Genomic DNA, 10,000 nt, shown 5'->3' with positions numbered 1-10,000 from the left:
TCGGTCTTCGCGGGCGCCAGCTTAAGGTGTCTGTCAGCCATCCACTCCCCGATCATGCGAATGGCCTCCTGGGCCGACTGGGCCGCCGTCTGCGGAGTCGTACCACCTGCCAGCACCACCAGGTCGTCTGCGAAGCCGATCGCCTCCACGCCGTCCGGAAACGCCAGCCGCAGGACTCCGTCGTACATCGTATTCCACAATGTAGGACCGATGATGGAGCCCTGCGGTACCCCCGCCGACACCGGCCTGCGGACTGGTCCCTCGCTGGTCTCGTAAGCGAGCTCACGCTCGGAGAAGTAGCTGCGCAGTATTCTCTGAAGCGCGGCCGGGACGTTCTTTTCACGCAGTGCCGCAGCGATCGCCCTCCAGCTGGCCGTGTTGAACGCGTTCTGGACGTCTAGCGCTGCCACCACCAGACATCGTGGATCGCGTCCATTGGTGCGGTGGAAGGACCGAGCGAACTCGCCCCGCTCGACGACCCGCTGGATCGCCTGCACCGTTGACCTCCCGCGACGAAATCCGTACTGCTCCGGCGACAGTTGAGGGGCAGCGCTGTCCTCCAAGTGTTCATTTAGGCGCTCGAGAATGCACCTCTCGAACAACTTGGGGACTGCTCCCTCCAGAAGCAGCGGTCGGCTCGCCGATGGATCGCCCGGTGGCTTGCCCGGTTTGGCTACCAGCACCAGCCTCGCCTCCTTCCAAGCCCGCGGGAACTCACCGCGTTCCAGTAGGTCGTTAAACACCCGCACAAACGCCTGCGGGTGTTCACGGATCGCGGTTTTCACCGCCGCGTTCGGGATCCCATCGAGCCCAGGTGCTTTGGATGGGGCCATCCGTTCTGCCAGCGCGAGAACCTCCGCTTCCGTGACGGGTCGCAGCCTCTCCTCGTCAGCCGTTCGCTCGATGGCTGGCCACTCGAACGGGGGATGCAGCGGAAACAGGGCATCCACGATCGGCTCCAGCACTGTCCGGTCCGTCTCCGGCGGGGTGCGACCACGCAGCTTGGCCATCACCACCTTGTATCCCAGTCCGAATACGTCGCTGTCGACTCCGTCGATCAGCTCTTGGAGCTTCTCGTTTCGACTCTCCTGGATCCCGCGCTGCAGCCCTCTACGAAGGTCCTGCAGACGCCCCAAAGCCGCGTCCCGTTCTGTTGGCCCCTTGGCCCCACGATGCCTCTCTTCCGCCTCCTCGCACTCACGCCTCATGCGTTCCAGCTCCGGAGTCCACCAGTAGAGCCTAGGCGGCTGACGGAACTTTGGCGGGCCCACTCGCTCCATCGTCCTGTCGCAGGCCAGGGACAGCGCTCCTACCAGCGCGTCAGGCGTGTCCGCTTCTGCAAATCGACAATCAATCAGCGCAGCCTGGTATCCCTCCCTGCAGAAAGTCGACGTCTTCCAGCGAACTCCTGCATGCTGCGGGAGGCGAGACGACTGCGTCCGATGGTGTTGTTTCGTACGCTGCTGCGGTGCTGACCGTCTCCCCGGAACGCCCACGAAGAACTCCACGTACCGGTGGTCGCTGTACGAATATCGCTGGCTGACCCTCCAGGTGTCCTCAAGGGCGACCGTAGAGCTCGCGAAGGACACATCTACAACGCTCTCGCGCGCGACCCCATTGCCCTTGAAGGTGGGCACGTTGCCGCGGTTGAGGACCTCCAGCTGCAGATGGTCGATAGCGCCCTTGAGGATGTGCCCTCTCGATGTTGTGCGGGCACTCCCCCAGTCCGTACTCCATGCATTAAGATCACCTGCCATCACCAGGTGCTGATGTCCCACCAACGCCATCTCCACCGCCTCGAGATAGGCGACGAAGTCCGCTGGTCCGGTGTTTGGCGAGACGTAGCAGCTAGCGAATGTCACTCCTCCCACTGTGGCCACCACCAGCCCAGGATGAGCGCTTTCCCATAAACGCTGTATGGGATAAGCCCCGGTGGCGACCACTGCCACACTCTGCGCCTCATCCACCGCCCATCTGCCGTTGTCCCGAGACGGCTTATATAATTCGCAGGCGATGACAACGTCCACCCCCAGCTCCCGCGCCGTCTGCAGCATCAGGTCCTGCGCTGATCTGCTGCGCCCGAGGTTGATCTGCAGGACCTTTATCGTTGTCGAGGACAGGACGGATGTCCCACCCGGTGCGGGCCCTTGCATGTCACGCAGCAGACCGCTGCCGTGCATGTTCGGGCCAGGTGTCCCGGTTGGCCGCAGCGGATGCAGTGCGTCGACCAATCCATCTCGCTCCGGCATTGGTGCCGCAGGTGTCCGTGCTCCAGGCATTTGAAGCACCGCTGCTGGCCCCGCGTCAGTGGTGTCAACTGCGTAGCTAGGCACGAAGTGTGCAGCACCTTCACGTGCTGCTGCGCAATCTTCGCTGCCGCCTTCACTGCCATTCGGACGTATGCCGTCTGCGTGCCATTCCATGCCTTGACCAAATGCACGGCGGATTCCTTCACCGACTGCTCTGTGAATGTTTGGATCGCCGTCGCCACGTCCGTCGCCGTCGCTAAAGGGTCCACCTCTTCCAGGCGGACCTCTACCGTTTCCGTCACCAGGCGGGCGGTGGCCGGAGCTGCGGCCTGTGCGCAGACCTCCTGCACACGTTGAAAAATTGCTTCCGAATTAGCACCGTCCTCTACGTCCATAACCAGCCGATCCCGCGTCGTTCGCCGTCCCACACCGAGCTTCGCCTGGTGTTCAGCCAACGACGGTGCGCTGCGGACTAGCTGGTAAACGTCTGTCCACGTTTGACCGTCTCCTGGGGCCACCTCTATAGCGTCCAGCTTCTTTTTCGTCGACTGCTTGCGTGGCGCAAGTTGCGGGCGTGGCTTTTCCGGCTGCTGCTGTTGTTGCTGCTGCGGCTTCGGTGGTGCCTTGCGGGGTCCCACCACCGTCCATGCGCCACTCTGCGTCGCCTGTGTACCAGATGCCTCGGCAGCCACATTGGCATAGGACGGCCGCTGCTGCTGCTGTTGTTGTTGCTGTTGCAGCGGTTGCTGCTGAGCAGGGCCACGCGTTGGCCCCTGCGTCTGTTGTGGCCGTTGCTGTTGTTCCTGCAACCGTTGGGGCTGCTGCTTCATCAAAGAAGACGACTGCTCCTGCAGCTGCGATTGCAGTGCCTGATTGCCGCCACAACCAAGCATCTGCGCCAACAGCTCCTGGTGGCTTGCCATCTCCTTTTCTAGCTCCTTGCGGAGACGTTGAGTCTCCTCTTGCCACTGGCGAGCCTGTTGCTTGTTCCATTGCAGCTCTTCATTAAACCGCTGCTGAGCCAGCTTTAGTTCCTCCCGGGCCAGCTTTCGTTCCTCGCGGGCCATGTTGTCATTGGCCTCCGCCCGCTGTCGCAGCATCACAAGCTCTTGCTGCAGCTCTTTACACATGGTTCGAAGCTGCTCGTTTACGAGGGTCGTTTCTTCGATCACCTTCCGCAGTTCGACCATGTCATTGTTCGTCGACTTCGTGGCCTTCACCGAAGCTCTTGTCAGCATGACCTTCGGCTCTACAGCCGGAAGAGACCGCCCCGGCCTTTCCTCGGTAGACTCCGACCGAGGACGCGATGCTCGGGTTGTCGCCATTTTAGAGACCCAAGCAGGCCTCCGTGGTCAGGGGGAGGTGTTTCCCTACTTGCAGACGCCTTCCCGTATTTTCCCCAGTCGTTCCCGATTTTTCCCCGCGATTTTCAGTTAAATTCGGAAATTCGAGCAGTTTCGAGCAGTTTCGAGCTCGATGAAAACTGTCCAAATCGAGCAGATTCGAGCTGCCGATGACCCCCCCAGCTTCCCAGAATTTTTCTACGTGTTTTTGAGTTTCGAGCAGTTTTTCGAGCAAAAACCGTCAATTTGAAAATTTGTCAGCGGGGGACTGCTCACCTTCGAAAATTCGTCAGCGGGGTCATATGTGTCACTCGGATGTCACCAAAAAATGTCAAAAAATTTTTTCGCGTTTTTCACTGTTTTTTCGCTTGGATCTTATTAAACGAGTTAAAACAATCACAACGGTGAAAACCGCACACGAATCCGATAAAAACTCGCAAAGTTATTAACGATTTTCTAATAAATACCGTTGCTCGAAACCACGTGCTCCGGCGGTAGCACCCCTTGCACTTTTTTGCCACGTTGTTTTTCGTCAATTTTCGTCCGATTTCCGTCCGGTTTTTTGCATTAACACGATCACGGGCACAAAAACTACCGTTTCCGTCCACTTCCGGCCCGATCGGACCGGATTTTTACGCAAACTCACGATACACACACACTGTTGTTGTTGTTGTTGTTGTAATTCTTTGCGCGAATTTGCCACTCCGTATTTCGGGCCGAATTTCACCGGCAAACACTGTCTATCACTTTTAATCGCTTAAATGGCGTCCAATCTCGCTTTTTCACTGAAAACCGCACCGAAAAAGGTCTATTTTGCCCGTTTTTATAGCGGAAATAGTTCCCCATACAAAACGTATGGGGAATGTTTTTTACTTATTTTCCGTATTATCGCACCGATTTTCACGCGGTTTTCACTCGATTCCCTTAAAACGTACACTTAACAACGGATTATAACTAAAATCCAGTCTCTCTAAACGATTTTTGCACCAATATTTTCCTTCTCACTGCGGAGCAAAACACGCCATGTCCAAACAGCTCGACTGCTCGAATGTCACACCACAGGGATAACTGGCTTGTGGCCGCCAAGCGTTCATAGCGACGTGGCTTATTGATCCTTCGATGTCGGCTCTTCCTATCATTGTGAAGCAAAATTCACCAAGCGTAGGATTGTTCACCCTTTCAAGGGAACGTGAGCTGGGTTTAGACCGTCGTGAGACAGGTTAGTTTTACCCTACTGGTGTGTGCTGTATGCTGCTATCTTAACGGAATTCCTGTGCAGTACGAGAGGAACCACAGGTACGGACCACTGGCTCAATACTAGTTCGACCGGACTTTGGTATGACGCTACGTCCGCTGGATTATGCCTGAACGCCTCTAAGGTCGTATCCAATCCGAGCTGATAGCGCATCATAAACCCATTAGGTGATCGGAAGCTAGCGGGCTTAACAACCCTCTGAGATCCGTCGGTGCTGCCCCGTGCACACTGCCGTCTCATCCCCGCTATAGCACTAGACTGAGCCGCAACGGGCGGGTGCACGCTGCACGTGGAAGTACCTTATCACAGGGAACCCTGGTGGCTGTGCTCCCGTCGACCGTGGATACAACTAGTTTCGACACCTTCGACCGCCCGCAAACGACGGGACTACAGGCTGGGAGCTGCGAGTTGTAGAGATGCGTTCGCATCGATCCTCTCAGGCGACCCATGCTTGGTGGTGAAGTGGTTAGTTCGTGGAGTATAGGCTTGCTGCACTCGACAAGAGTGCTGCTTGCAAGGCTGTGGTGGTACGTATGGTAGTTGATGAGCATAGGCTTGCTGCACTCGACAAGAGTGCTGCTTGCAAGCCTATGGTGGTACGTGTACGGTAGTTGATGTGAGCATAGGCTTGCTGCACTCGACAAGAGTGCTGCTTGCAAGCCTATGGGTGGTGTGGTGTGTGGTGCATGATTAGCCTTTCAAGGAAGATGTGTCCTTGGGGCTAATCGGTTATTTTTATAAGTCCGGGAAACCTTTCTCGTCGGGATTCTTATCCTAAGCAACCACGAAAGCTTCCAAGAGTTGAAACATTGCCTATCAAGTAGGCCGTACCAGCCCATAGCAAACCAACCAAGATAATCTAACAGGCCAAGATTGGTTGGAGATTTCAAAATTTGGCTAAGTCCATGGCCACCATAAGCCATTTCTATCAAGAAGGCCACGAACAGTGCTTAGCAACCACGAAAGCTTCCAAGAGTTGAAACATTGCCTATCAAGTAGGCCGTAGCAGCCCATAGCAAACCAACCAAGATAATCTAACAGGCCAAGATTGGTTGGAGATTTCAAAATTTTGCTAAGTCCATGGCCACCATAAGCCATTTCTATCAAGAAGGCCACGAACTGTGCTTAGCAACCACGAAAGCTTCCAAGAGTTGAAACATTGCCTATCAAGTAGGCCGTACCAGCCCATAGCAACCCAACCAAGATAATCTAACAGGCCAAGATTGGATCTCAAAATGTTGCTAAGTCCATGGCCACGATAAGCCATTTCTATCAAGAAGGCCATGGACAGTTCTAAACAACCACGAAAGCTTCCAAGAGTTGAAACATTGCCTATCAAGTAGGCCGTAGCAGCCCATAGCAACCCAACCAAGATAATCTAACAGGCCAAGATTGGTTGGAGATTTCAAAATTTGGCTAAGTCCAGATTTTTTTACCCTTCGGGAAAACAACCCTAGTTCACCAAGTTGAACGCGAAAAACTGTCCATAGGATACGCACAAAACGTTTATTGAGTTGGTCACCATATGTGGAAATTATGGTGAAAATAAGCCAAGTTCCGGAGTTTTTAACTCACACGAAACCACGAAAAACTTTCATTAGGAAAACTTGGTTGGAGCACCCTACTGCAGAACACACCGACATGGACGAAAGGGTTGACTGGCTAAGAGAAAAAATTTTTGCGGGACCACTTAAAACATCATAGTTAGACCTAGCAAATGATGAAAAGTGAAACCCGCGATCGATTGGAGAAACCTTATTTTACACTGAAAAATTCCACATAAGGAAAATTTGTATGGAGCACCCTACTGCAGAGCACACCGACAGGGCCGGGAAGGAAGGCCCGGTCCAAGAAAAAATTTTTGCGGGACCACTCAAAACATCATAGTTAGACCTAGCAAATGATGAAAAGTGAAACCCGCGATCGATTGGAGAAACCTTATTTTACACTGAAAAATTCCACATAAGCAAAATTTGTATGGAGCACCCTACTGCAGAACACACCGACAGGGCCGGGAAGGAAGGCCCGGTCCAAGAAAAAATTTTTGCGGGACCACTCAAAACATCATAGTTAGACCTAGCAAATGATGAAAAGTGAAACCCGCGATCGATTGGAGAAACCTTATTTTACACTGAAAAATTCCACATAAGCAAAATTTGTATGGAGCACCCTACTGCAGAACACACCGACAGGGCCGGGAAGGAAGGCCCGGTCCAAGAAAAAATTTTTGCGGGACCACTCAAAACATCATAGTTAGACCTAGCAAATGATGAAAAGTGAAACCCGCGATCGATTGGAGAAACCTTATTTTACACTGAAAAATTCCACATAAGCAAAATTTGTATGGAGCACCCTACTGCAGAACACACCGACAGGGCCGGGAAGGAAGGCCCGGTCCAAGAAAAAATTTTTGCGGGACCACTCAAAACATCATAGTTAGACCTAGCAAATGATGAAAAGTGAAACCCGCGATCGATTGGAGAAACCTTATTTTACACTGAAAAATTCCACATAAGCAAAATTTGTATGGAGCACCCTACTGCAGAACACACCGACAGGGCCGGGAAGGAAGGCCCGGTCCAAGAAAAAATTTTTGCGGGACCACTCAAAACATCATAGTTAGACCTAGCAAATGATGAAAAGTGAAACCCGCGATCGATTGGAGAAACCTTATTTTACACTGAAAAATTCCACATAAGCAAAATTTGTATGGAGCACCCTACTGCAGAGCACACCGACAGGGCCGGGAAGGAAGGCCCGGTCCAAGAAAAAATTTTTGCGGGACCACTCAAAACATCATAGTTAGACCTAGCAAATGATGAAAAGTGAAACCCGCGATCGATTGGAGAAACCTTATTTTACACTGAAAAATTCCACATAAGCAAAATTTGTATGGAGCACCCTACTGCAGAACACACCGACATGGACGAAAGGGTCGACTGGCCAAGAGAAAAAATTTTTGCGGGACCACTCAAAACATCATAGTTAGACCTAGCAAATGATGAAAAGTGAAACCCGCGATCGATTGGAGAAACCTTATTTTACACTGAAAAATTCCACATAAGGAAAATTTGTATGGAGCACCCTACTGCAGAGCACACCGACAGGGCCGGGAAGGAAGGCCCGGTCCAAGAAAAAATTTTTGCGGGACCACTCAAAACATCATAGTTAGACCTAGCAAATGATGAAAAGTGAAACCCGCGATCGATTGGAGAAACCTTATTTTACACTGAAAAATTCCACATAAGCAAAATTTGTATGGAGCACCCTACTGCAGAACACACCGACAGGGCCGGGAAGGAAGGCCCGGTCCAAGAAAAAATTTTTGCGGGACCACTCAAAACATCATAGTTAGACCTAGCAAATGATGAAAAGTGAAACCCGCGATCGATTGGAGAAACCTTATTTTACACTGAAAAATTCCACATAAGGAAAATATGTATGGAGCACCCTACTGCAGCGCACACCGACAGGGCCGGGAAGGAAGGCCCGGTCCAAGAAAAAATTTTTGCGGGACCACTCAAAACATCATAGTTAGACCTAGCAAATGATGAAAAGTGAAACCCGCGATCGATTGGAGAAACCTTATTTTACACTGAAAAATTCCACATAAGCAAAATTTGTATGGAGCACCCTACTGCAGAACACACCGACAGGGCCGGGAAGGAAGGCCCGGTCCAAGAAAAAATTTTTGCGGGACCACTCAAAACATCATAGTTAGACCTAGCAAATGATGAAAAGTGAAACCCGCGATCGATTGGAGAAACCTTATTTTACACTGAAAAATTCCACATAAGGAAAATATGTATGGAGCACCCTACTGCAGAGCACACCGACAGGGCCGGGAAGGAAGGCCCGGTCCAAGAAAAAATTTTTGCGGGACCACTCAAAACATCATAGTTAGACCTAGCAAATGATGAAAAGTGAAACCCGCGATCGATTGGAGAAACCTTATTTTACACTGAAAAATTCCACATAAGGAAAATTTGTATGGAGCACCCTACTGCAGAGCACACCGACAGGGCCGGGAAGGAAGGCCCGGTCCAAGAAAAAATTTTTGCGGGACCACTCAAAACATCATAGTTAGACCTAGCAAATGATGAAAAGTGAAACCCGCGATCGATTGGAGAAACCTTATTTTACACTGAAAAATTCCACATAAGGAAAATTTGTATGGAGCACCCTACTGTGGTCACCATCGGTCGAGTTGGTCGAGACGGGCAAAAAATTTTTTTTTCCATATCGTCTCAAAACATGATTTATGGACCTTGTAAATGTTGAAAAGTGAAACGAAATCACTTTTGGAGCGATGAAAATTTTGTATGGGAGGTCCCTACCCGGAACAAATTTTACTAGTAAAGTCATCATTCCGCGACGAGAAATTTGAAAATGGTCAAATATGGTTAAGATGTCATGTTCATTCCCTACTATGGGGGGACCAGGTCGTCACGAAAAAATTTTTTTCTCGACCTGGTCAAATGTGGTTCTGCGACGGAGGTTAAACTAATATTGCATAATTTGGGCCAAAAACCCCCCTCTGTCAGATATTGTACCCGTTCAAGAGCAATAGCAGACCACATAAGTTGAGCTTTGAGGTATCTGAAAGTTGAATATAGAGCGAGGTTCTAAGCGAAGGGATAGCTTAACGTTGAGCATTGAACGCAAAAAAGCTTAGAGATAAGCTTATTATATAAGGATTGTGGTGCAGAACACAGCTTAACGTTGAGCTTTGAACGCAAATGGCTAGAACTAAGCTAAGAGATACCTATAGTGGTGCATGGAACAGCTCACAAGTTGAGCTTCGAGAAGTCCAAAGGCAAAATGTAGAGCGAGGTTCTAAGCGAAGGGATAGCTTAACGTTGAGCATTGAACGCAAAAAAGCTTAGAGATAAGCTTATTATATAACGATTGTGGTGCAGGACACAGCTTAACGTTGAGCTTTGAACGCACATGGCTAGAACTAAGCTAAGAGATACGGGTAGTGGTGCATGGAACTGCTCACAAGTTGAGCTTCGAGAAGTCCAAAGGCAAAATATAGAGAGAGGTCCTAGCAGCCTAAAAAACTTCTAGGGCCGACAGCTCACAAGTTGAGTTTCGAACGCAATTAGGCTACCCTGGTAGCCTTGATTTGAAAGCATTAAGGCAATGATATG

This window comes from Anopheles marshallii, assembly GCF_943734725.1.
Source record: "Anopheles marshallii chromosome X unlocalized genomic scaffold, idAnoMarsDA_429_01 X_unloc_47, whole genome shotgun sequence".
NCBI lineage: Eukaryota > Metazoa > Arthropoda > Insecta > Diptera > Culicidae > Anopheles > Anopheles marshallii.
Note: the sequence above shows the minus strand (reverse complement) of the source record.